The 27,940-nt window shown below is 39.8% G+C and overlaps 1 protein-coding gene across 8 annotated transcripts in view; it reads right to left on the bottom strand.

Annotated features, from left to right (window-relative positions):
• The window catches only part of spopla (speckle type BTB/POZ protein like a), a 198,277-nt gene that overhangs the window by 88,691 nt on the left and 81,646 nt on the right, over positions 1 to 27,940 (bottom strand). Inside the window, exon 1 of one of the 8 annotated variants that reach the window (XM_048534639.2) lies at positions 851 to 869. The exons of 6 other annotated variants lie outside the window; for them this stretch is intronic. The gene's annotated coding sequence lies outside the window, so the exon portion shown is untranslated. Of the gene's footprint in view, positions 1 to 579; positions 730 to 850; positions 870 to 27,940 lie in introns of those variants that run through there. One more of the 8 variants, XM_048534635.2, reaches the window with a different exon arrangement.

The following is a 27,940-nucleotide window of genomic DNA, read 5'->3' as shown; positions in this document are numbered from 1 at the left end:
GTGAACATTATGTACTTATGTTTGGAATGAACAATCCAAACATTAAACAGCTCCTTAACAGCACTATTTACCATTAATTTAAGTTGTTTATATGTATCATAACTTGTATATTTTGAACAATATATGGACATTAAAGGGGTTAAACATTAGACCAGTACCCTGACAGGAGTACATAGACAGCTGGAGATCTAGAAGGAAATACACAGTTGATTGAAATGCTTCTCAGTTTTATGTAGAATGAATGCTCAAACAATTCTGTGCCATTCTTGAGATCTCAATTCCACATTCTTTCGCACAGTGTATCATATTCCAGCTATTATAGAAAATTATTTGTTCTTGGCCTACTGTATAGTACGCCCTGGGAGAAAATAAGCAAAAACCAGCTCTATTTAGAAGGGACAACACAGTCATTCCCGATTTAAAAACTTCGTATTCATGGAGATAAGAAAACAAATTCAGCGCTTAATACCATTTTCAATAAAAGTTACATAGCATGTTTTAAAATTACAACAGTCAGAATGTTTATGCAAAAAGCACCACAGAAAGACTATCTAAAACAAAAGGATTACAATAACTTACCTGCCTGAGATTGTTCTTGTGTATGATGAATGCAATTACATAGGCTATTAATAAAGCACTCTTTCCCAGGAGTGTATTATCCAAAGAGACATTGCAATAAATGAAAAGCAGTATTTTAGGAACTTCAGAAACAAGCCTGCCTTCTTATCTGGTTTCAGTAGATACTTAACTGCTGTAACCTTAGCAAATACAAAATCAACTCCCTACAGTAAACAAATCTCTTATTCAGCAACTCAGGTTGCTTTTAATTCTGCCTGGGCAAGTCGCTTACAGGTTTATACTTGTTTGGCTGTGAGACTCGACTCTGGGCAAGTTCAACTGCAGGTGGCCAAGGATGTCATCTTTTCTTTTCCCGACAACATTACAAATATGGTGTGGCAAACAAGGACTGGTACAAATGGTACTTTGATTCAGTATCTGTCAAACCTGTTGCTGCAAGATTAAGAGTATTCTCGAGCATTTTCCACATTGGCCATTGTCAGTGGCTGTTGTAGCAACCAAGGATATAGGGCTTAATTTGCACTGTATTACTGAATGCAAAAGGAAACAGAGTTCTGGTTTCATTTTTGAGAAACCAGCTGAAAGAAACAAATGTCACCAAATTTGGACTAATAGAGTTGGAGTCAGAGTCATGCAGCACGGAAACAGGCCCTTCGGTCCAACTCGTCCAGCTGACTAAGTTTCAAAAATGCTATAGTCCTACCTACCTGCATTTGGCCCATATCACTATAAACCCTTCCTATTCATGTACCTGTCCAAACATCTTTTAAATGCTGTAAATGCACTCGCTACTACCATTTCCTCTGGCACTTCATTCCACATATGAGCCACCCCAGGTCCCTTTTTAAAATCTTTCTCCTCTCACCTTAAATCTATGCCCCCTAGTTTTGAACTCCCCACCCTAGGGAAAAGACCTTGGTTATTCACCGTATCCTTACACATCATGATTGTATAAACTTCTGTAAAGGGCACCACTCAACCTCTTTTGCTCCAGTGAAAGAAGTCTTAGCCTATCCTTATAGCTCACATCCTCCAGGTTTCAGTAACATCTTGGTAAATCTTTTCTGAACACGCTGCAATCAATACCTGTCCTACAGCAGGACAACCAGAACTGTACAAAATACTTGAAAAGTGGCCTCTCCAGTGCCCTGTATAACTGCAACATGACGTCCAAATCCTACAGTCAATGATCTGAGCAATGAAGGCAAGCATACTAAACGCGTTCTTAACCACATTGATTCTCTTTCTGAAGTTACTGAAGAAAGACTATACTCTAGTATAAAAAGCAAATATATAGTGGTTTATTGAAAAGCTTCATAAAATAGGACAGACAACTCTGTACAGTACCTGTTCATGTCTGGTTAAGACAAAATCTCTACCCTTCCAGCATTATAAATACTAAGCACTTTTAAAGCTGCTAAAGACATTAGTCTTATGTTGTATTCCAAAATGAGCAGCAGTCACACCTTTAGACTAGAACCACAGAATCTCTACAGCGTGGAACCAGGTCCTTTGGCCCAACAAGTCCACACCGATCCTCCGAAGAGCGTCCTACTCAGACCCATTCTCCTACCTTTTCCCTCTCACCCTGTGTTTCCCATGGCGAAGACACTTAATTTACACATCCCTAAACACTACAGGCAATTTGGCTTGGCCAATCCACCTTAGCTGTATATCTTTGGATTGTGGGAGAAAACCGGAGCACCCAGCCAAAACCATGCAGACATTGAGCGATTGTGCAAACTCCACATTGACAGATGCCCAAGAGTGGAATCGAACCCAGATCCCTGGTGATATGAGGCAGCAGTGCTACCCAATGAGCCACCACAGTGCGCTATGGAAGTATAAGGAATAGATGTACAGTGCTGTCATTTAAAAAAAACTAACCCAATGGAACAACTAGCTAAATTCAACTTGAATATTTGTATACTTCCCAGTATTGTGGAATGAAAATATAGTCAGTTTTGACAAGCACAATTTTGTAATAGCAAGAGTAATCTCTGACCTAAACATCTCTTGGGTATTAGAAACAAGCTTGGACCTCTATTTGGATAACACTTTTTTCCACTGCAACAAAATAAATATCCTCAAGTCCAATGTGGAATGGTCTAACTTCTGCAGAGTTATCACTCACTCCATTACAAACTCCCTTCCATTTTTACCTTTGGAAGCATCAGACTGTAATCCTTTTCACTTAATCAAGCTGGGAATCTCAGTTTTATAATTTTATAGAGCTTTTATTGCTGATATACACATCCAAGCTTCCGTTACATCTCCATCAACTTTTGTACATCCAAAATGTAGTGTCTTGTTACCCAAGTGTCATTCAACCATTAATCTTTTCTGAATGAATGTTAATGGCATCCAGTCAACCAAAGCTTGTAACTTTAAATTCTTTTGTTCATCTTCAAATCTCTTCACAGTCTTGCCTTTCCCTATCTACCTTTATGCTAACAGCATTGTGGGAGTATGCACCCTGTATGAACTGAAACAAAAAGGCTGCTCACCATCACCTTCTGAGGTGCAATTACAAATGGGCAATAAATACTGGTCTAGCCAAAGATATGCACAAAAAAAATGCTGGCAACCTCCTTTACAGATGTATCAGGTTGCATGCAAGCACAGAGCAAGAAGAAAGGGAAAAAGAAACAAAAGGTAAAGTTGAGATATAGTGAAAGACTGGAAGGCTTAGATGAATAGTAGAATCATGATGAGCACCTGGTATGGAAAGTACCTACAAACCTTTATGGTGAAACCAGTGATAAATTACAATATCATTCAGCTAGAGTGACTGACCCATATCTGACAACACAGTACATAGAGACTGATTTTATAGTAATTATTTGTTCTTTACTCAAATCCCAGGAGGTCAGCATCACGAGTTGGCTCTCATTGCCAAATTTAACCTACTGTTGGGATTGGGAGATTATGAACACAGCTGATGGTACCTCTGAACAAGTCAGATCCCAGAATGAAATCTGGTTTTCATGTGTATTAGTCAGTCAACATGGTCGTTAGTCACTGGGACATTCCTACACATGCCTTGTCATTTTCTTCATGCCAGTTCTGAAGAAGGGTCACTGGACCCAAATTGTTAACTGTGATTTGTCTCCACAAATGCTGCCACACCTGCCGAGCTTTTCCAGCAATTTGTTTTCATTTCTGATTACCAGCATTTACACTTCTTTTCCTTTTTTTAAAAATAAATTATACATCTTTCATCACAAGTATCACAGATAATTTATGACAACACAACAACAGAAAGGGTGAATATTTTGATATTCACTTTCAAATCTGTAATGGTGCATTTGATTTGAAAATAATTACACATGTAGCCAGGAGTTAACTTGCAAGAAGTTACCAAACTGAAACAATTAACTGATGTGTCCACAATGCTGAATTTGATTCAGCAAACTGTGCCTAGATTATGAAACAGCATTTTTTAAAGAAAAATCACATATCAAATGAACCAAGTCTAATTTCTTTTTCCATATCACACTTTCTATTCTTACAAAGAAAGAAAATCAGACATCTTTATACAAGTAGTACATTCATTTCCTCAAATACGCCGAAGCATTTTTTTAAATGCATAATCATTTGACATATAGCTAAGTGTCGCAATATCTCTCAATGGTGATGCAAAAAAATGATTAAGTTAATTTGTTTAGGTGGTTTTGGGTGCAGAATAGTATTGCCCAAGATACTGATGGTACTTAATCTCTAAAAATAATTGCCACAAAATCTTTTCCAAATCACCTGGATATATAGCACCTCAATTTAAGAACACACCTGAAAAGAAGATGATGCTGACATTGCATCAATATTCTAAAAGGTCCTATTATTATTGGTGTTTCAGAGGACCTTCTACATCAAAGCCAACAGTGCTACTACTGAGCTAAACAGTTACTTAAACTGACAGCTGTTGTTTATACAGCATAGCTACCTATGAATGGAGAAAAAAAGTCAAAAATTGGTGAACCCTCTTTCCACTTATTCATGTGCATACCCTGCGCTGTTCCAAGCCCCCCGAATTTTCAACTTTTTCTGTACTTGTTATAAAATGGTGATCAACCTGAAATGTTGACATTGCCCTTCACCAAACACCGGAAAATTGAATGAAATTGTCATTTGGGTGGTGTGTTCAAATTGACTGTAACATTTACATACATTAAAATGGTGACTGCACTTTTAAAATAATACATTTAGCTGTAAAATGCTATGGAATTTTCAGATATAGAATTATACATACAATTTAAAAAAAATTTTTTATCCTTCTTAGGAAAGCAGAAAGGGACGTGTTGACTGGATCTGCTCCATTGCAAAGATATCTTCCTTCTATCTCTGAATAATGAAACATAGCTATGTCATCAAACCATTTACTACTGAAACCCTAACCACATTTCTGTTACCTCTTTCCATACATGCTTACGATGGGTAACATCTCAAATTTCATCAGGATAAAGATCATCAATGTTAAATGCTAACATTGCCACACTCTTCACAAACGCTGCTTAATCTACTGAATATTTCTATTTTTTTTAAGTACTGCTTGTGAATAGCTACTGGATTCTAAAAGAATGTTACTTAGCAGAAACAAATTAGTTTTGCAATAAACCAAGTTAAGTGTTTTCTTAACAAAAAAAAAATCCAATAAGTTAATCCTGTAAGCAAAATGTAATTAACTTCTGGCATGTTGCAAGGTATTTAAGCTAAAACGGCTGCCAGCAGATTTCTCAGAGAAAATTGCAAAAGCTAATGTTCAAGAAAAGACGAAGACTTCGTTGTATAGAAATTGTTACCAACTTTCCAATTCCTATTTTCTTATAACACTATTTGAAATTAGTATTGAAGTCAATGAGGGCAAATTAAAAATCAAGTATTTCCCTTAAAAATTTTAAATGCAAATGCAGGATAGTTGCAAGCCATCACCAGAGATAAGTCAGACACACTTCCAGGGTTTCCTTTAAATACTGGAATACTAAGGATCACCTAATGTACTTTACAAACTGCAGTTATGTTGCTAAAAAAAGGAAAACAAAAGTAAATTTGCATAATGTAATGCTATCACATGTAATCCACATGTTGTTGGCTGGACACTGGTGGCGATACACAACAACACCAACAATTTAATTTCAATTCTCACACCAGCTGAGGTTACCATAAGGACCCTCTTTTGCAACCTCTCCCCTCGCCTGAGGCATGGTGATCCTCAGGTTAAATCACCACCAGTCTGTCTCTAATGAGTGCATCTGGAAGAAATCATAGAATTCCTTAGAATCCCTGCAGTCTGGAAACAAGTCCTTTGGCACAACAAGTCCACACCAACCCTCGTAGCATCCCACCCAGACCCATCCTGCTTAACCCACACAGACACGGGGATAATGTGCAAACTTCACACAGTCACCTGAGGGTGGAATCAAACCTGGGGCCCTGGTGCTGTGAGACAACTGTGCTAACCACTGAGCCACCTGTGCAGCTAAATGGTCCTCTGGAACTACTGCAACTTTACCATATTTTGTCTATTGTTATAGAACTGCATACTCTATCAAAAAGATGATCAAAGAATGCTAAAATTTCAAACAAAACTGTTCATGGTGGAGATAGATATGTGCTAGTTTTAATAGGCAAACTGCCTAAACTCCAGGTGCCCTGGTCCCAATGAATTAAAACAGCTCATGTGCTTGGCACCCAAACATTAACAGATCCTAAGTAAGCACACAGAACTAGAATGTTTCTGGATCAGCAACCTCACTAAACATGAAGGCACTCCTTAAAGGCACTCCTTAAAGACACAGAGACAGGCAATCCCTTGTGAGTTTACATTTCCCTGAACATTTTACTTGACAAAAGGCGTTTGGCTGTTGCTCAAATGTATGTCGTACTCATTCTGTGTTAACTTTAATCTTGATGTGGAGGTCTGGGTGTTGGATTGGGATGGACAAGGTCCGAAATCAGACAACACCAAGTTTTGGTCCAACAGATTTATTTGACGAAGGGGTATTAATCCGAAAGCTTGTGATTTCAAATAAACCTGCGTTGTCTGATTTCTGAAATTTAATCTCGCCTACAATACAAAAGGAGGGTAATTACACTTCAAATGTACTTTACTGACAGTAAAACAGGACTTGGAAAGCTTACTTTCTGCTGCCATATTATCCTCTGAGGTTTTTGTGGCTTGTGAAAATTTTATTAAACAAATAGTGACAGTACTAGGTTGCCTGATCACCAAATGCCTATTTTCTTATAAAAGACCATGTCTTCTGAGAAGGGATTGTTTTTGGCATATGTGGATAAAATATTTTATTGTACAGCCCACAGCAGCTGTTATTTTTATTGTAAAGGAAATCAAGCCACCAAAAAAGTCTGTATACCTGAATTCAAGCCACAAGCTTCCAAAAAAAACAAGAATTTGACTAAATCAGCAGAAGAGTGTAGATTTTTCTGATGGTTGGATGGATGATTCATAAAGTACCATTAGATTCAGCCTTGAAACAGCTTAGAAAACGGGGATTTCAGAAGTGATCCAAAACTCAATAATGTTGGCGGGACTTATTGAACCAACACTCGAGAATCAAGAAAATCGCTAGATGTGCGATGCATGTAATATTGGCATCAATCTTTGAAAACTTCTTGCTGCTTACAAAGCCAAGAATGAATTCTCAGTTTGTTGGATACCATGGGCTTCTTTGCTAGCTTGTGATACAAGGGCTTGGTCAGTAAAGATAATGAGCGCGAGGAGATCATGGTCTTGGTGAGTCGTAAAGCATTTTGGAATGACTTCTGCAAACAGGACTGATTCCTAACGTTTTTCAGTCTGACTACATTGCGAGTGCTGAACCTTGGCCTGTGGATCATAGTTTGTAAAGTTATTTTGGCAACGCAATTCTGGACAAACCATAATCTAAAAGTGTACTGATACCTATCATTTCCAATGCAGGATTAATACTGCAGCAAACTGCAGTCCAATGCTGTCTGTGAAACACCAACATTAGGACTGCACCATAATAACATTATTAGTGCTCTACACTGATATTACTTTAAAGTGTAACAGATTCTCGCTTCTTAAATTAGCATTTATAGTTGCAGATTATATTTATGTAGTTTAACAAAAATCTAAAGAACAGACATGTCGATATCAATGGTACAACTTACCATTGTACATCTACATATGTACAACATATTTCGTAAGCGAGGCCAAGATTTTGAACATTAAAGGCATGAAGTATAGATTCCAAAATACAGTACTCAATATTTTAAAATGACATAATTATATTTCTTGTTAAATAATTTCATGAATAAATAAGCAAATATTCCTAGGGACTCTGGCCTTTTCCTGGAAATCTACTGGAATTGCTTTGAAGCTGTTCACTACAGGACCTGGAAATGCGAACTGCCTTATTGCAAACTCTAGGAAACATATTTCTAATAAGTGGTCCACTACCAACTAAACTTGATCCAGTGCAGCCATGCAGAAGTTTTCTTGGTGGAGTCTCTAATTTGCAAAAAGTTCCAAAGTAATGAAACATAACTCAGAACAACTGCAAAGAGGTTCAAAAGCCAAGCAGGTATGTAATTTAAATATGCACATATGTTTAGCACTCATCACAGTTTTCCACTTTTAGATATTCAAATCCCTGTCGCAAGTCTGACAGAACAAAAGATTTGATTTATATAACACCTTTCATAAAGAGTCAAACATTTCAAAGTACTTGAGATGTAATCACTGTTGCAATTGAGGAAGTGTAGCAACCAGTGTACAGCACGGTCCCACAAATAGAAACCCGAAGATTGCCAGATCATTTTTGTCTTGGGTAGCATTGACTGGAGTGTAAATATTACCTACAAGATAGGCTAATTTCACTGTTCTTCAAAATAGTGCCATGGGACCTTTTCTATCCACCTTAGTAGGCGGATGGAAACGCAGTTTAATGCCTCGTGCTAAGAACAGCATCATCAATAGCACTCACTCACTACTCTGCTGGAGAGTCAATTTAGAACGGAATAGACCAGAATATCCTTCATCGTCTAATGTATTCCATTATGAAGCACAGGATTACAATGAGAAGTTTTTACAATGGCTGCCTTTAATGGCTCTATCTTAAATACAATACAAACACCTAGGTACAATTCTTAGACAGTGGAACAAACAGTGTTGTTACAGAGTAAAGAAGAATATAGATTAGTATGAAAGACTGAAAAAGCGAGTTGAGTTTTGAGAAGATTTGTAGCTCAGGTTGAGGTTCTGGATGTAAGTTTGCTCGCTGAGCTGGAAAGTTCGTTTTCAGACGTTTCGTCACCATTCTCAGTAACATCAGTGTACACAGGAAATGACAGCACCAACCCAAGGAAACTTAAACACAAATAGAAAGCAGGACTAACACCAGCACTTCCCCAGAGGCTCACTGATGATGTTACCTAGAATGGTGACGAAACATCTGAAAACGAACCTTCCAGCTCAGCGAGCAAACTTGCATCCAGACTGAAAAAGTCCAGAATAATAGTAAGTGACCATAAGTACTGAAGTTCCAGTCCTTGCCTGCAGCTCCCAAAGCACGAGGCCGTGTTGGCTTCATGTGCCGGCCTCCATCAAGGGCTCACTCTGCTGCCGCTTTTGATTCTCATACTAAAGGCCTTCAGTCAGACTTGACCTAGGACCTTGTAACACAGAGGCACGAATGCTACCAACTAAGCCACAGTGTCTTCCCATTCTGACACCATTTCAGGGTTTGAAAAATTCCCATGGGGAGGTGGTAACAGAGTGGTATTTTCACTGAACTGTTAATCCAGAGACCCAGATAATGTTATGGGGTCTCAGGTGTGCATCCCGCCATGGGATTTGAATTCGATGAATATCTGGAATTAAGAATCTAATGATGACCATGAATCCATTGTCGATCGTTGGAAAAACCCATCTGGTTCACTAATGCCCTTCATGGAAAGGAAACCGTCATCCTTACCTGGTCTGGTAAATGAGACTCCAGTCCCACGACTAATGTGGTTGACTTTTAACTGCCCTCTAGGCAATTAGGGATGGGCAATAAATGCTGCCTAACCCGCAATGTCCTCATCCCACGAAAGAGTATTAAAAAAAACTACTGCAAGAACTCTGGAACTGGGGAGGGGTGTAAGATTTTTATGCACCAATGTTTTACATTGGCTTGTTTGAAGTAGGAATCAGGCTTTAATAGATCAGTTAGACCATGCCAATCATTTGCAAAAACAAAAGATTTAAAAGGGGCCTTGTGGTTGCAAACCACAGCTTGGTAAACCCTGATTACACCAATACTGTTTTTCCTAAATGCAATTTTCTGTTCAATTTAATATTTGTCATCAAGCTCTAGATTGCACATTATTTTACATATTAACAACATTACAATTATGGTATTTAATAACAGTGCTGCTTTAAAGCATTTTATCAGAACGAGCGTCCATAAATTAGAGATACAATGATATACAACAAACATCTGAGTTACTAAACTGACACACTGAGCTGAATGGTGCAATGCCTATCACAGACACTATGTCGTCTGTTGTGTAGTGTTGGCCACACTCATGTTTCATGCACGATGTTAACCATAGTTTTGTTTTTAAGATGGAAAATAACCAGTTAAATAAGTGATTGGTTAGAAATTATTCTAAATCTACCAGGGTTTGTCAAAACTGATTTTAACGTGGAATACTGCACGTGTTTAAGAAAATGCTTTCAGTAAAGCTGAAACGGAAAGTTACCAATTCATCGGAGGCTGTATTGATGATGTTACCCAGCATGGTAACAAAATGTCTGTGGAACAAACCAGCTCGGTGAGCCAAATCAACCTCAACAGCTACAACCCGAGTTACAAATCTACTCCAAAACCCTAGTAATGTTACCAATTGTCAAGTCATTACATTACACACTTCTAAAAGGAAACTGTTTTGAAAAACTGTTTTAAAATTCAGACCATTTAAGAGGTAATGGAAATATTTCAGTTACAATGCACAGGGAGTACAACCATTTGGATACAGAACTAGCTCAAAAAGGTAGAAGATGGAGGGTGGCGATGGTAGAGATATGTGTTTCAGACTGGAGGCTTGTGACCAGCAGTGTGCCACTAGAATCAATGCTGGTTCCACTGCTTTTTACCATTTATGTAAATGATTTAGGTTGTAACAAAGGAGGCATGGTGAGTAAGTTTGCAGACGACACCAAAATTGGAGGTGCATTGAACAGCGAAGATGATTACCTCAGAGTGCAACAATATCTTGACCAGATGAGCCAATGGACCAAGGAGTGGCAGGTGGAGTTTAATTTAGATCAATGTGAGATACTGCATTATGGAAAAGTAAATCAGAGCAGACTTATTCACTTAACAGTAAGATCCTGGGCAGTGTTGCTGAACAAAGAGACCTTGGAATGCAGGTTCAAGTTGCTTGAAAATGGAGTTGCAGGTAGACAGGATAGTGAAGGCAGGGTTTGGTACACTGGCCTTTATTGGTCAATGCTGTCTGGTGGTTGGAATCATACCTGACACACAGCAAGATGGTCGTGATTGTTGGAGGTCAATCATCTGAACTCCAGGAGTTCTTCAGGGTAGTGTGCTAGGCCCAACCATCATCTGTTGCTTCAAAGACGTTCCCTACATCATAAGATCAGAAGTGGGGATGATTGCCGATAATTACACAATGTTCGGTACCATTCATGACTCTTCAGACACTGAAGCTGTTCAAGTTCAAATGCAACAAGATCTGGACAATATCCAGGCTTGGGCTAACAAGTGGCAAGTGACATTCACGCCACACATATGCCAGGCAGTGACCATCAACAATAAGAAACAACCTAACCACCGTCCCTTGATATTCAATGGTGTTACCATCACAGAATCCTCTACTATCAACATCCTGGGGTTATCATTGACCAGAGACTCAACTGGACTCACCACATAAACATAGTGGCTACAAGAGCAGGCCAGATGCTAGGAATACTGCAGCGAGTAACTCACCTCCTCTCTCCTCCAAACCTGTTCACCAGTTACAAGGCACAAGTCAGGAGTACGATGGAATACTCCCCACTTGCCTGGAAAAGTGCAGCCCCAACAACACTCAAGAAGCTTGACAGCATCGAGGACAAATCAGCTCATTAGACTAGCACTACACCCACAAGCATCCACTCCCTCCACCACTGACACTCAGTAGCAGCAGTGTGTCTAGTCTACAAGATGCACTGTAGAAATTCAAAGATGCTCAAACAGCACCTTCCAAACCCATGGCCACTTCCATCTAGAATGACAAGGCAGCAGATATTTGGGAACACCAATACCTCCAAGTTACTCACCAGCCTGGCTTGGAAATATATCGTTGTTCCTTCACTGTCGTAGGGTCAAAATCCTGGTATTTTCTTCCTAATAACATTGTGGGTCAACCTACATCAGGAAGACTGCAGTGGTTCAAGGCGGCAGCTCACCAGCCCTTCTCAAGGGCAGCTAGGGTTGGGCAAGAAATGCTGGCCAGCCAGCGATGCCCACATTCCACAAATGAATTGAAACAAAAATGCATTGAGTAAAGGAGTTTGGAGGTCATATTGCAGCTGTACAGTGCATTGGTTAGGTCACTTTTGGAATGCTGCTACTCTGGTTCCCTGCTGCAGGAAGGAACTTGAAAGGGCTCAAAAAAGATTTACAAGGATGTTGCCAGGGTTGGAAGGTTCAAGCTATAGGGAGAGGCTGAATAGGCTGGGGCTATTTCCCCTGGGGCATCGCTAGCTGAGGGGTGTCATTATAGACGTTTATAAAATCATGGCGGACGTGGATAGGGTTAATAGATAAGTTCCATTCCCCAGGGTGGGGAGCCCAAAATAAGACGGCATGGGTCTAAGATGAGAGGGGAAGATCTTAAAGGGACCTAGGGGGCAACTTTTTCAAGCAGAGGGCAGTCCATGTATGGAGTGAGCTGCCACAGGAAGTGGTGGAGGCCAGTTCAACTACAACATTCAAACAGGTGTCTGGACAGCTGGTGTATGAACAGGAAACGTTCAGAGGGATATGGGACAAATGCTGGCAAATGGGACTAGATTAATTTAGGATATCTGGTCGGAACGGACAAGTCGGACCAAAAAGATATGTTTCCATGCTGTGTATCTCTAAGAATGATAATTCAACTAAATGGATGAAACATCATCAGAAAAACGTATGTGAGATTATCTGGCTTATTAACTGATGCTGAATGCATTTGAGGCAATCCAACAATAAAATGAGAAGTTAGTAAAAAATCAGCACGTGGGGCCAGTTAGAGGCCACATAGCATATTTTCTAACTTCTAAATAAACAAATACATCTTATGGTACATCAGAGGTCTGTGGTTGAGTCTCATCATATAAATTACTTGGGATGATAATGAAAGATGAATGGTAAAAACCTAGTGACCTCATCAAAAGAAATACTAATGACTTCAGTGTATTTGATATTTATATTATTATCAGGGAAGACGTTAAAAATAAAAAAAACTTTTCCAATTCCAGCATAAAATAGGTCAAATGTTTCATTTCATCAGTCCAAAGAACAAAGCACATGCTAAAAGCAAGTGCAGGTCACAATTTACATTCAGTCATACAGCTCAGAAACAGACCCTTCGGTCCAGTCAGTCCAGGCCGAACATAATCCCAAACTAAACCACTTCCACCTGCCTATGCCTGGCACATATGCCTCCTTTCCTCTTCACGTACTTATCCTAGTGTCTTTTACATGTTGTAATGGTGTCCATCACTTCCTCAGGAGGTCCATTCTCTGTGTAAAAAGTACACCCTCTGAAAAAAAAATTGCCCCATGTCTTTTTTAAAATCTCTCTCCTCTCACTTTAAAAATGTGGCCCCCAGTCTTGAAATTCCCCAACTTACAGAAGAAATCTACTATAGACATTATCTCTCCCCTCATGATTTTACAAACCTCTATAATGTCACCTTTGAATCTCCTATGCTCCAGTGAAAACAGTCCCAGCTTATCCAGCCTTTCTTTATCACCCAAACCTTCCAGACCTGGCAACTTCCTGGTAAATATTTTCTGACCCGTCTCCAGCTGAGAATATCTTTCCTATAGCTGGGTGACCAGAATTGGACACTACTCCAAAAGAGATCACACCTCTCCCACGTCAACACGACTTCCCAACTCCTATACTCGAAGGACTGAGCAATGAAGGCAAATATCTTTTTTAACCACCCTATCTAAAAGTAATGCAAACTTCAAAGAATTATGCACCTGAACCCCAGGTCCCTCTGTTCTGCAACACTACTCAAGGCCCTAACAATTAATTGTGTACGTCCTGCCCATTGTACCAAACTTGCCCACTGTACCGAAAAGCAATAGAACATAGAACAATAGAACATAGAACAGTACAGCACAGAACAGGCCCTTCAGCAATAGCACACATTTATCCAAATTGAATTCCATCTGTCAACTTTTAGCCCATTGACACATTTGATCAAGATCGTTTGGCAATCTTAGAAAACATTCCTCACTGTCTACTATGTCACCAATTTTGGTGTTGTCGGAAAACTTACTAACCAGGCCTTCTATATTTTCATCGAAGTCATTTGTAAAAATGACAAACAAATCAGGACCCAGAAATGATCCCCATGGAACACTTCTGGTGATATGCCTTCAGTCTGAAAAACAGCCCTCCACCACTACTGCTAAGCCAGTAACGCATAAACAAAGTGCAATCGGCCTATTGGCGTCCTTTTCAGAATAAAGTGCTATATAAAATTTATATATTCAATAATTAAGAAAAAACAAAAGGATCAGCTTTAGAAAATAAAAGATACACAATTGGTCATGGTACATCTGAATTACATTTTAAAGAAATACTACAAAAATGTGACAGCAAAAAAAATAAAACCCATAATTGCCACATGCAAACAATAACTTACTAACCATCAATTCACTCTATCATTGTGAAGATAATTAATTAATGTGGTGGGTTTCTGTCAAATGGAGTAATACCTCATGCAAAAATTGCAATGTTCAAGGGAAATTAATCACATCAAGGGATGGAAAATATGATTTGAAATTTACCATCAAACGAAGTGGACAGGAGCTTCCACTCTGATGACACTAAGCTGACTATTTTGTAAGTTGTCAGTATCCTGTGAGATAATGACAATTTACGTATTGCAACATTTACACCGAATCCAACAGAGTACAGTAAATATGTTTTACTCCTTGGAAAGCATGAAGAGGGTGCAGCGCAGTAGTTTACACGAATGAAACTTCACAGTTGGCTTGAATATATTATCAGATCATAAACAGCTCTAAGTAGAACGATTATTGTGACCACATGAAATATTATGACATAATTCTACCTAATTCAGCAGTCCAATACAAATGGATGAAAATACTATTCCAGACACAAATATTAATTTTAGCAAGTGATTAAATACATGCAGAATACATGTACTTTCACCACAATTGTACTTTTAAATAGCTAACATTTTTTGGTAACCTAGAAAGTAACTGAAAACTTGGACATAACGTGAAAAAACTCAGACAGAAAAAACACACAAACTTCCAAGCAACAGATCTAACCGACACACCAAGCACCACCTGCCCCATATGTGGCAGTAGAGATCAGCTTTATCGGCTGTCTCCTAGCTGAATGAACCTGAGTGGAAGTATGTCATCCTCAGCCCTGAGAAATTGCCATTAAAAAGGAGAAATCATCTCCTATTTGCATCTACTATTCAGAAATTCAATTTGTTTCTTTGGACTCCCAATTAGTTACATGTAACCAACAACTGGACAACAGACTTAATCAAGTCAATGTCTTCCCATACAGCAACGTGAATCGATTTGGAAAGTTTGCACATTTCTGAGCAAGGAACAAAACACCAACAGGCATGACTCATTGATGGACCACTTGACTAACAGACAGACGAAAAGGAGTAAATAAGAGAAAAGGCAACGTTGATGACATACTAAGTTCGCTGACCAGTTGTAACAACCTCATTTTAAAACACATCGCAAACTTTTGTCAGGTTCTATGGCAAAATAAATAATGAAGATGTCAACAACATCCACACTTGCCATCAGAATTTCCAGAGGAGGACTTGCATTGATCAACCTAAAAAACTACGTTAATCGCTTGCCTCCTCCACAGCCAGAAATGAACAGGATTGTTAGACGACAAACCTTTCACTAATTCACAATGTTAATCAGCATTAAAGTTTTTGCTCCTTTCCCCTATGTAAGCAGAAAATTCACCTATCTCAAGGGAAGAAACACCACACAGAAATCTGACTAAACCATCTACTTGATCTCAGTTTCACTTCTGTTTCCACCTGTCCTTCTCTGTTCTCTTATCCTAATGGCTTCCTGCCTTACATCTCCTTAGTCCTCACTACCATTCACCTCATTTTCCTACCCTTCCAAATGGGACACCATGAATTTCCCAGTCTTTACGCCAATAGGGTTTATACCTGCTTAACTAATTAATTAGTTAATTAATTAATTAGAACTCACTTCAAATAACAAAAAACAACTCTTTAGGTTTTTAAATAATTTTCATTTTTTCCATAAATGGTTGATTCACTTATTCTCTACAACATGCCGATGCTATAGTTGGAAATGATTTTGACAGGCAGCACAGAAGAAATAGTAACAGGAGTAAATCATTTGACCCTTCAAGCCTGTTCTGCCATTTAATACGATCATGGTTGATCTTCCTACTCAGTATCATCTTCCCACTTTTACCTCTCACCCTTTGATTCCGTTAGCCCTAAAAAGTCTTTTTGAAAGCATTCAATGCTTTGGCATCAACTGCTTTCTGTGGCAGAGAATTCACCTTCCCAACCTCTTATGTGGGATCTTTTGAAAGCCTTCTTAAAAGACCAAGCAGACCAGATCCATTGGCTCCCTTTACATCCTCAAAAAATTCCAACAGATTTGTCAACCATGACTTCCCCTTTACATATACATGCTGACTCAGTCTAGCCTTGTTACTGTTACTGTTTCTGTTTGGCAAATTCAATTGTTAATCCTTGAGGTATGTGCTTATTATCACACACTTTTATTGCTGGATCTATTGACAACATAATTCTGCTAGCAATAATACACTGGTTTTTAATGGACTTTAAAATATCAAACCAAAACTGTTCACATGGCCATTGCTACACTATTCCTAAAAGTAGTTTCATTATTTGAACATTACTTTAGACTTTAGTATCAGTTTAACATTCTGTTTCCATTCCCCAGAGGTAAAAAATCCGAAGTACACTGCCTCTATTCTCACCTCCTGAACAGAACACTCAACACCCTTTATGAAAATAATTCTTCAGTACCAGAAAATTGAAATTCTTGTTAAATAATATTGTGCCCATAGCATTTCAGAGCCCAAATAGTCAAAACACACTGCCAAAAACAATTAGATTATTTAAATCATTACTGTCAGGGACAGAGAAAGAGAGTGAGCCTTTTTACAGAACGTCCAGTAGAGGGCGGCAATGACACTGACTGGTAGTTGGGGGCGAAGATATACATTGACCCAGTCACCACCAGAAGGAGGACCTCAGCAAGACACCCAAGTTCAAGTAAAGACAAGTGTTCAGCAGAGGGCGGTGACAACGCTGACTGGAGGTTGGGGTGACGAGTTGCATCAGCACAGTCACCACTACAAAACAGGGGTTTGAGGACGGTGTTGTCAAGGCATGCTTAAACCCCAAAACTATTTCAGTGCTTCCCTCCTTCCACCAACAAATTTTTAAAAAGCCACTGTGAAGACCACAGGCCCTGCCCTGCTGCAGGTGACTATAAGCGAGAGACTTGATTGGTGAGTAGCAGTTCAGTTCTCACAATTTCTATTGCTTATAGTACTCTTTTTGGCTTCTAATCTGTAAGTGTGTTACACAGACCAGTAAAGAGAGACCACAGGTAACTGGATTTGATTTAACCTACTATAGAAGTACTCTTTCAGGTTTAATTTAAAGAGGTAAAACATGGTAGGACAGCTCAAAGTCTTGGTTTTCACCTCTTGTGCCATGTGGCAGACTGGGGACAGTTCCAGCCCCCGGGTCAACATGTGCGCAGCAAGTGTCTCCACTACTGGAAGCTCGAGTTTCAGAGCTAGAGCAGCAGCTGGGGACACTGTGGAGCATCCACGAGGCAGACAACAATGTGGATAGCACGTATAGAGAGGTGGTCACACCTTAGTCTCTGACTCTGCAGGCAAGGGAATGGGTGACGACTAGACGGAGCAAGAGAGAGAGGCAGGTAGTGCAGGCATCTCCAGTGGACATCCCCCTTCAAAACAGATATCCTATTTCGGATACTGTTGAGGGGAATTACCTCTCAGTGGAAAGCAGCAGCAGCGAAACTTGTTGCACCAAGGTTGGTTCTGCTGCAAAGGGAAGGGGTAAAACATTTGCCAGGGCAATAGCTACACAAGACACAATTGTAAGGGGAATAGATGGGCGTTTCTGCTGCCACAAACGAGATTTCAGGATGGTCTGTTGCCTCCCTGGTGCTACAGTCAAGGAGGTCTCTGGGCAGGTACAGGACATTCTGAAGGGGGAGGGTGAACAGCCAATGGTCATGGTACACAATGGTACAAACAACGTAAGTAACAAAAAATGGACGAGGTCCTAAAGGCAGAATACAGGGAGCTAGGAAGAAAGCTAAGAAATCAGGCCTCAAAAAAAAGGTACTGATCACAGGATTACTACCAGTGCCATGTGCTAGTCAGAGGAGAAATGACAGGATATGATGGATAAAAATGCAGCTGCAAAGTTAGTGTCAGGGGGAGGGTTCAGATTCCTTAGGTATTGGGACTGGTTCTGGGGGATGTGGGACTTGTGCAAATTGGGCGAGTTACACATAGGCAGGGCTGGGACTGATGTCCTAGAGGAGTGTTCGGTAGAACAGTTGGGGAGGTTTAAACTAATGTGCCAGAAGTGTGGGAACCTATGTAAAAGGGTCAGAGAAAAAGGTAGCAAAGACAAAAACAAAAGGCAGAAAAGGGAACAAGAAAAGTGATAGGCTGAGAAACCAAGGGCAAAATTCATAAAAGCCTATTGAGAAAAATAGGAAGGAGACGAATACAGTTGAAAGCACAAGCGTAAAGGCTTTGTTCCTTAATGCACGGAGCACGTGCAATAAAGTAGATGACCTAATTGTGCAGATAGATGTAAACTAGTACGATATCATTGGTATTACAGAGACATGGCTGTAGGGTAACCAGGGATGGGAACTGAAAGTTCCAGGGAATTCAGTATTTAGGAAGGACACGCATGAAGGAAAAGGCGGTAAAGCGGCATTGCTGGTTAAAGACGAATTTAACACAATAGTGAGAAAGGGTATTAGTTCTGACAATGTGGAGACTGTATTGGTAGAGTTGAGAAATACCAAGGGGCAAAAATCATTGGTAGGTGTCATATACAGACTCCCAAACTGCAGTGTGATGTCAAGAATGGCAATAAAATGGAAATTAGAGATGCATGTGATAGGGAACATCGGTGATCATAGGTGATTTTAATCTGTACATTGATTGCGCAAATCAAAGTAGCCATAATGCCACAGAGGAGGAATTCCTGCAGTGTATATGGGATGATTTTCTTGACCATTATGTGGAGGAACCAACTGGACAGCAGGCCATCTTAGACTGGGTGCTGCGTAATGTGAAGGGAATCATTGCCAATCTAGTTGTACGAGACCTCTTAAGGATAAGTGACCATAACATGTTAGTTTTTTTTTATAAAAATCAAGATGAAGAGTGAGGTTGCTGATTCAGAGACAAGGGTACTGAACCTTAACAAAGGATACGACAAGCATATATGAGGCATGAATTGGCCTTGATAGATTGGGAAAAGTCACTTAAAGGGACGACAGTCGATAGGCAATGGCAAACATTCAGGGAACTCATGGGGGAACTGCTACAACTGTTTATTCCTGTCTGTTATAAAAGCAAAATGGGCAAGAGGGCCAAATCTATGGCTTACAAAGGAAATAAGAGATAGTATCCGCTCCAAGGAAGAAGTGTACAGATTGGAAGAAGAATACAGATTGGCCAAGAAAAATAATAAATTTGAAGATTGGGAACAGTTTAGAATTCAGCAAAGAAGGACCAAGGGATTAATAAGGGGAAAATAGAGTATGAAAGTAAGCTTGCAGCGAATATAAAGGCCGATGCTTAAGAGCTTAATAGGTACATAAAGAGAAAGAGATTGCTAAAGACAAATGTAGGTCCACTACAGACAGAAACAGGGCAATGTATAATCCGGGACAAAGAAATGGCAGAGGAACTGGATACATACTTTAGTTCCGCCTTCACAAAAGAAACACAAATCAGATACCAGGATTGTTCGAGGTTACAAGATTTAGTGAGAGGGAACGACTGAGGGACATCAATCATTAGTAAAGAAATGGTGCTGGGAAAATTGTTGGGATTGAAGGCTGATAAATCTCCAGGGCTTGATAATCTATATCCCAGAGTACTTAAGGAAATGGCTCTAGAAATAGTTGATGCATTGGAGATCATCTTCTAGGATTCTACAGACAGTGAAACAGTGTCTGCAGATTGGAGGGTGGCTAATGACACTTCAATATTCAAAAATGGGAGGTAGAGAGAAAATAGGGAATTATAGGCTGGTCAGCAGTGGGGAAATTTTTCGAATCCATTATCAAGGATTTTATAGCAGAGCATTTAATAAGGAGTAGCAGGATCCGACAGAGTCAGCACGGATCTGTGAAGGGAAAGATCATGCTTGACAAATCTGTTGGAATTCTAAGATCATGTAATTAGTAGAGTTGACAAGAGGGACCCCGTTGATGTAGCATATTTGGACTTACAGAAAGCATTTGACAAAGTCTCAGACAAGAGATTAAAGCGCACGGGATTGGTGGAAGTGTATTGAGCTGGATATGAAAATTGGTTGGCAGAGAAGAAACAAACAGCAGGAATTAACGGGATAACAAGATGTAGAGCTGGATGAACATAGCAGGCCAAGCAGCATCAGAGGAGCAGGGAGGCTGACGTTTTGGGGCCAAGACCTTCTTCAGAAAAAGATTAATGGGTCCTTTTCAAATGGCAGGCAGTAACTAGTGAGGTGCCACAGGAATCTGTGCTGGGACCTCACCTATTCACAGTATATATTAATGATTTGGATGAGGGAACAAAACATAGCATCAAGTTTGCAGATAATACTAAGTTGGGTGGGAGGGTGAACTGTTACGAGGATGCAGAGGTCCTTCCGCGAGATCTCGACGGATTGGGTGAGTGGGCAAATAAATGGCAGATGCAGTATAAATTTGGATAAATGTGAGGTTATTCACTTTGGAAGCAAAAACAAGGCAGCAGCTTACTACCCGAGTAGCTTTAAATTAGGAGAGGGGAGTGTGCAGCTGGACTTGGGTGTCCTTGTGCACCAGTCGCTGAAGGTAAGCATGCAAGTGCAGCAGGCAGTAAAGGCGGCAAATGGTACGTTGGCCTTCACTGCAAGCGGTTTTGAATACAGGAGCAGGAATGTGTTGTTGCAGCTATACACAGTCTTGGTGAAGCTAGAATATTGTGTGCCGTTTTAGTCTCCTTTTCTGAGGAAGGATGCTCTTGTTCTCAAGGGAGTGCGGCGAAAGTTTACCAGCTTGATTCTGGGGATGGCGGGTCTTACACGAGGAGAAATTGACTAGGTTAGGATTGTTTTTACGAGAGTTCAGACAAATGAGGGAGAGATCTTAGAGACTTCTAAAATTCTAACAGGACAGGATAGGATAGGTGCAGAGAGCATGTTCCCGAAGGTGGATGTGTCCAGAACCAGTGGTCGCAATATGAGGATTCAGGGCAGATGTGAGGAAACATTCCTTCAACCAAAGAATGATGAGCCTGTGAAATTCATTACCACAGGAAGTAGTTAATGTCAAAATATTGACTGTATTCAAGAGGTGGCTACATATAGCACTTGGAGCGAATGCGATCTAAGATTATGGGGAGAAAGCAGGATTAGGTTTTGAGTTAGGTGATCAGCCATGATTGTGAAGAACGGAGGAGCAGGCCAGAAGGGCCTAACGGCCTCCTCCTGCTCCTATCTTCTATATTTCCAAAAGCTCTTAGAAAGCATGAGTGTTACCATGTTTACCTTAAAGCAAACAGTAGATCAAGGATAACAGCAAAACAGACACGATCATAAGGCAGAGGATAATAGGAACTGCTGATGCTGGAGAATCCGAGACAACAAGGTATAGAGCTGGATGAACACAGCAGACTAAGCAGCATCAGAGGAGCAGGAAAGCTGACATTTTGGATCTGGATCCTTCTTCAGAAATGGCAGTGTCTTCATCTAGCAAATCCCATCAACACGAATCTCAAGACCAAAAAGCACAAATCTATGAATCTTGGAATATAATTTAAAAACAATACAACTGTTGTGCTAATCAGTGATTCAGCAACAAAACGCATACAAAAGAGATAATATGCCGTAGTTTTGGAGCAAGGTGGAATTGACAGTTACAGAAAGGGAGAGGTAGGCTAAGTAGCTGATGAAAATAAAATGAAATTTATTCGGCCTAATAACGATCAAAAAACTCAATGCCAGTTGTACTAAAAGGTAAAGAGACTATCAGACACTAATACTTAAATGGAAATAACATGATAAATTTCCAAAAAAAAGTAAAACAATGAAGATGTGCAAATCTACACACAGTATAAAGAGAGAGGCAGACATAGACACAGTGATAAAATGAAACAGATAGATCTAATCTACAAATTTCGTTACTATTCAAGCTTATTTTAGACTGGTATTAGGTATCATGAACTGGGTGGCATCTTAAGCAGGAATACAGGCTATATTAGGTACATTGTGTTTTATGAAATTTTCCGAACGCAATTCTCAACATTGATTTAAAGGAGTCTGTTGAACTGCGACCTCCCCCAACAACCCTGATCCATCCCAATCCAAATATTTAAAGTACCTGATGTCAGCGGACTGATTTCCTGTAGTACAGAAAGCTTCAATACACAAGACCTTATGTAAAACTACTAAAATAAGCACTTCTATCAGTTTACTAAATATGAATTTACTAAATCCTAGAATTTACTATCTCATTCTTTTAAAGACACAAGGGATTGCAGATAATGCAGGAACATACTGTTATCTGGTGTATATATAGTGTAAGTTCTTTGAACTCCACCAGCAGCAGGTAGCTATTCGCATACGGCCTCATACCATCTTTAATGAGGCTCCTCAATGCACAGCTGGAGCAACAACAGTGCCACTAGTATTTCTGGATTTATTAAAAAAATGTTCAGATACATGAATTTCATAATATACTTTTAGTCTGTTCTGGCTATCAAAAACAGCGAGGACCCGAACCTTAGAGCTAACTGGCTGTTCTCAAAGTCTATAGATAGTGGTTAGAAACATTGCTTTTTAAATTAGATATTCCAGTGGCTCACATGCACATTAACAATTCCTATGGTGCAGTGGTCAAAACATCGGAAAAGAAAAACTGACAGTTCACTGGCCTTTTTGGTAGATTTGAAAGAGTTTGCTTATGTTAAAATGACCACAAATGGCTATATATCAAAGCTGTTCACTAAATATGTATGAGCTATAGGATAATAAAATGTGAGGCTGGATGAACACAGCAGGCCAAGCAGCATCTCAGGAGCACAATGAGATGCTGCTTGGCCTGCTGTGTTCATCCAGCCTCACATTTTATTATCTTGGAATCTCCAGCATCTGCAGTTCCCATTATCTCTGAGCTATAGGATATGTTGCTACCAAAATGCTAGCTTCTTTTGTTCAACAATTTGAGAGACTAAACAGCTTCTTCATTATATTTTACCTATCCCTACAACAAGACCCTTCATTACAGTGGCTGTTTCAGCACAGCCAACCCATTCTCATCTACTCATGGCCCCCATTTTTGGCATTTCTACTTTGTTCAACCATTCTTTTGTATACCTAACTTTCTTTGTGTCCCTGTGGACTCCATCTCCACTATCCGCTCACTCCTCCTTCCCATTCCATTTTCTGCACATCATACTACCTTTTCCTAGCTACTACCATAAATTCTGAAGAAGGGTCACTGGACTTGAAAGATTAATGCAGTTTTCTCTCCATACATGTTGTCAGACCTGCTGAGGTTCTTCTGTAATTTCTGTTTTTGTCTCAGATCTTCAGTGTCTGGAGTGTACGGTTTTAATTTATGGGAAATTGATTTTCTGACATAAATCAGCCCCCAAATGTCAGATAACAAATGCAGAGCTGGATAAAAATAGCAGGCCAAGCAGCATCAGAGGAACAGGAAAGCTGACCTTTCTGAAGAGTCTAGGCCCAAAACATCAGCTTTCCTGTTCCTCTGATGCTGCTTGGCCTGCTGTGTTTATCCAGCTCTACACCATGTTATCGTAGATTCTCCAGCATCTGCAGTTCCTACTATCTCTCCTCAAATGTCAGGACAGTTTGAGGGTCACTGAAGAGATTCTCAGGGATAAACTTGCCACTGGTTGGAGTTGCACCTGCACAAAGGTTGTTGGAAGTCAGTTGTTTCAACCTCAGGACATCCTTGCCGGAGGTCCTCAGAGTTAGGCCCACATCTTCAGGTGCTTCTTCAGCGTCTCCCTCTATCATAGGATCACAAGTGGAGATGTTTGCCAGTGATTTCACAACATTCAGCACTATTCCTAACTCCTCAGATACTGATGCAGTCTACATCCAAATGTAGCAACACCTGGACAACACCCAGACTTGGTGTGAAAAGTGGCAAGTAGCATTTGTGCCACACAAATGAGAGAATTTAACCATCATCTCTTGGCATTCAATGGTATACCATCAGTGAGCCCTGTATGTTCTGGAGATTATCATGACCAGAAAACAAACTGGACTAGTCATATAAACACATTGGCCATTGCAGCTCAATGAGTTGGAATCTTGTAGTGAGTAACTCATCTCCTGTCTCTCCAAAGCACGTCCAACATATACAACACACCAGTCAGGAATTTGATGGCGTACTTCCCACTCGTCTGGATGAGTACAGCTGAACAACACCCAAGAAGCTTGACATCGTCCAGGACAAAGCAGACCACTTGATGGCACCTCATCTACAAACATCCACTCTGTCCATCAGCGTAGACTGCTCCTGTTATCTACAAGATGCACAGCAGAAATTCATCAAAAATCCTTCGGCAGCACTTGCCAAACCTAAAACCATTTCCATCTTGAAAGACAAAGGTAGCAGATACATGGGAGCAGGGTCGCCAACTGCAAGTTCTCCTCCAAGACACGAACCAACATGACATGGAAATACATTGTTGTTCCTTTAGTGTCATTGGGTCAAATCCTGGAGTTCATTTGCTAAGGCATTGTGGGTTTACCTTCAGCACATGGACTACAGCAGTTTAAGAAGGCAGCTCACCAACAGCCTCTCAAGGGCAGCCAAATATGGGGAATAAATGCTGGCCCAGCCATCTTATAGGTGAATTAAAAAGAAGAGTTCTAAAGTTAAAATCAGGATCTGAGGATGTGAGGAGATGGATGTGGACAACATTTTGGAGTGTTGCAGTTAGCTGTACTGTTGGAAAGGCAGCTCAACTGCCTTCTGTGCAGGGGGACTCAGTGAAGCATCATGAATAGTTGGTTACTTCTGTGTTATCAGAAAACAGAAAGAAGCTCTAGGAATTAGGATCTTAGAAAACAAGTTACACTTGTATTGCAGATTGTATTAGTAATCAAATTTTATCTATTAATATTTATTGATATTCGTTTAAAACAAGAGAAAAGTCATAGGATTTCATTAAGTTCCAGGGACCTCTCATTGTCTAAATTTGGCAGTCTTGGTCAGATCAGAACAGAACATAATTTGGGGGCTCTCACAAAATTTGAAATCCATAGACAAGTATGAATGCTGCGACTTGCAGAGGTCAAAGCCAATAAGAATTTCATGCTGAATTTTACAACAAGCAATGATAACCAAAATTATTTTGTCTGTCGTTATGATAATTCTGGAAAAAGAAAATTGAGTGAATTATAAGAACTAACCATTTAAGTTAATAACATTAGCAGAAAAGTTAGAGTTAATAAATTAAAAACAAGGCTTAAACAATTGGAGATATTTAAGAATAAGGGCTAAGCATTTTTGAAAGGATGAAGAGGAATCTGACTAAGTAGGACTCATAACGAGTTGACTTTTGGACGAGTTGGAATTCAGTGGCAGATGAAGCAGCATGAAGTAGAGAAAAGAAAAAGAAATGAGGAAATGTGAACTTGAAAGGAAAATGCAAAGTTTGAATTTCAGAGAGAGGGGTTGGGAATGGAGAAAAGCAAAAGGCAACTTCAAAAAAAGACAAAAGAAATCAAAGATAATGGGAACCGCAGATGCTGGAGAATCCAAGATAACAAAGTGTTGAGCTGGATGAACACAGCAGGCCAAGCAGCATCTCAGGAGCACAAAAACTGACGTTTCGGGCCTAGACCCTTCATCAGAAACAAAAAGAAATCAAAGTTAAGTTTGAAAAAATCCATGCTTTTAATATGCAGACAGTAGGATAGGCACAATTATTAGGGATTTATATTAGAAGGGCAAGTCACTGTATTTTTATCCAACAAAGAATCTAAAAAGATTGTTATCCTCAGACATACTGGTCCAGCTCAGAACTTAATTTTAGCAGAAAATTTGGAGCTTTCTTCAAAACATTCAGTTTATTAACACAGGTGATAGATTGAAAATGTTTTCCTTTTCAATTTTAAAGTAAATTGGTTCTCTCCACAGATGCTGCCAGACGTGCTGAGTTTTCTTCAGCAATTCCTGCTTTTATTTCGGATTTCCAGCATCTGCCATCCTTTGGTTTTTTGAGAAGTTAGCTAGGTGGAGTCTGCAAAATGATTTTAAATGTGGAATACACATAAAAGTGACAAAAGCTTGACTCTGGGGCAGTTTTACTTCACTAAAACATTCTTTGCATATATAAAGGGTGTAAGAAAAATTGCTGGTCACAAGTTATGTTAATGCTAATAATGTTTAAATGCTGCTAATCCCACTTGTTATTGTATTGCCTTTTGTTTCAGTTAAGCTTTTATAGTTTGTAAGTATGTTATATGTACATACGCAAGTTAAAGTGTCATCTGTATCATCTGCAATATTTGTTAGAAGTTTCCAATAAGAGCTTCCTGTACTTTTGAAAGCCATTGTTTAAAAAAAACTTTCACCACAGTAAAGCTGTCTTTCTTCTGGGGATAGTAATGAAATCCTTTAGTTACATCTGTTTCGCTACTGAGCTAGCCAACATTCTCCATGAAATCCAACATTTGGAGCAACTCTGTAATGGAGCATGCTAGCTGGCAACTTTTAATTTCCTGGCCTAGCAATGGGGGAGGTTGGTTATTGTATGTAGGGTTTTCAAAAGGTCTTGCCTAGGATTGTAAAATGAGGCTACATCTCACTTTGAGGTCAGAAATCAATCTCATCAAGATTCATGGAGGGTTTCTCTCTGTGAGGCTTGGAAAGTTCTCTCAGGCTATTTTCGAAAACTCATCTCATTAACTATCTACCATACCTCTGGCACCCTTATATCCATCCGATTCTAACCCAATTCTACAATTCACTGTATGTAGATCAATTCAACGATTACTGGGATATCTGAAATGCAATCTGGTCCAATCCATGAACTAGGTGCCTGTTCCCTGTGTGCAAAGTGTCCTTTGTAGCAGCAGTTTAATTCTAGCTGTCAGCGTGAGCTGAAGTGCAGAAACATTCTGCAAGTAGGCAAAGATGACATGGAGGGTTCTGACAGGTGTCAGATGCCAATGTTCATGGAGGAAGTGAGAACAGCTGGTGCCCTCAAGCAGATTGTGAGCTGCTGTTGCCAGGCATCCAAATGGTGTCTGGAAAGGCAAGCAGTGAATTGCAATTGCCAAGTACCTGTTCTGACTTTCACGTCCAAATTCCCAGGATCTAGTTTCTTTGCTGTAGGTGATAGGATAGGATGCTGCATATTAACTAGATATGTGCAGTTAACGATCCCCAATAATAGGAATCTCATCACTGTGGAGCAAGATTTTCATTTCGCCTACCAGAATTTAGAAGGAAAGTGCAGCTAGTTGCTCCCATTATTAAGAAAGGCCTGATCTCTCACTTACTTTTCCCAGATTTCTCACCATTGCCCATGCCTTTCAGGACTCTATAATATTCGGTCCAAAGTGTTCTCTCCACAAAAGTGACTTGCTTCATCAGTACTGCAATAAACAGTGACAAATTGTTGCCAGTTACCTTCCACCAGTGGCACTCCCATCGTTCTTCTGCCCATAGGTCTGCTAGCCAGTTCTACAGATACCTCAGATCGAACAAATTTGTACTACAGAATGTTCAGTTGGTTGCCAACGTGACCACATTGAGTGAGATCGCTCAACTAA

Source organism: Stegostoma tigrinum, chromosome 7 (genome assembly GCF_030684315.1).
Source record: "Stegostoma tigrinum isolate sSteTig4 chromosome 7, sSteTig4.hap1, whole genome shotgun sequence".
Classification (NCBI taxonomy): Eukaryota; Metazoa; Chordata; class Chondrichthyes; order Orectolobiformes; family Stegostomatidae; genus Stegostoma; species Stegostoma tigrinum.
Note: the sequence above shows the minus strand (reverse complement) of the source record. Positions and strands in the feature narration are given on the sequence as shown.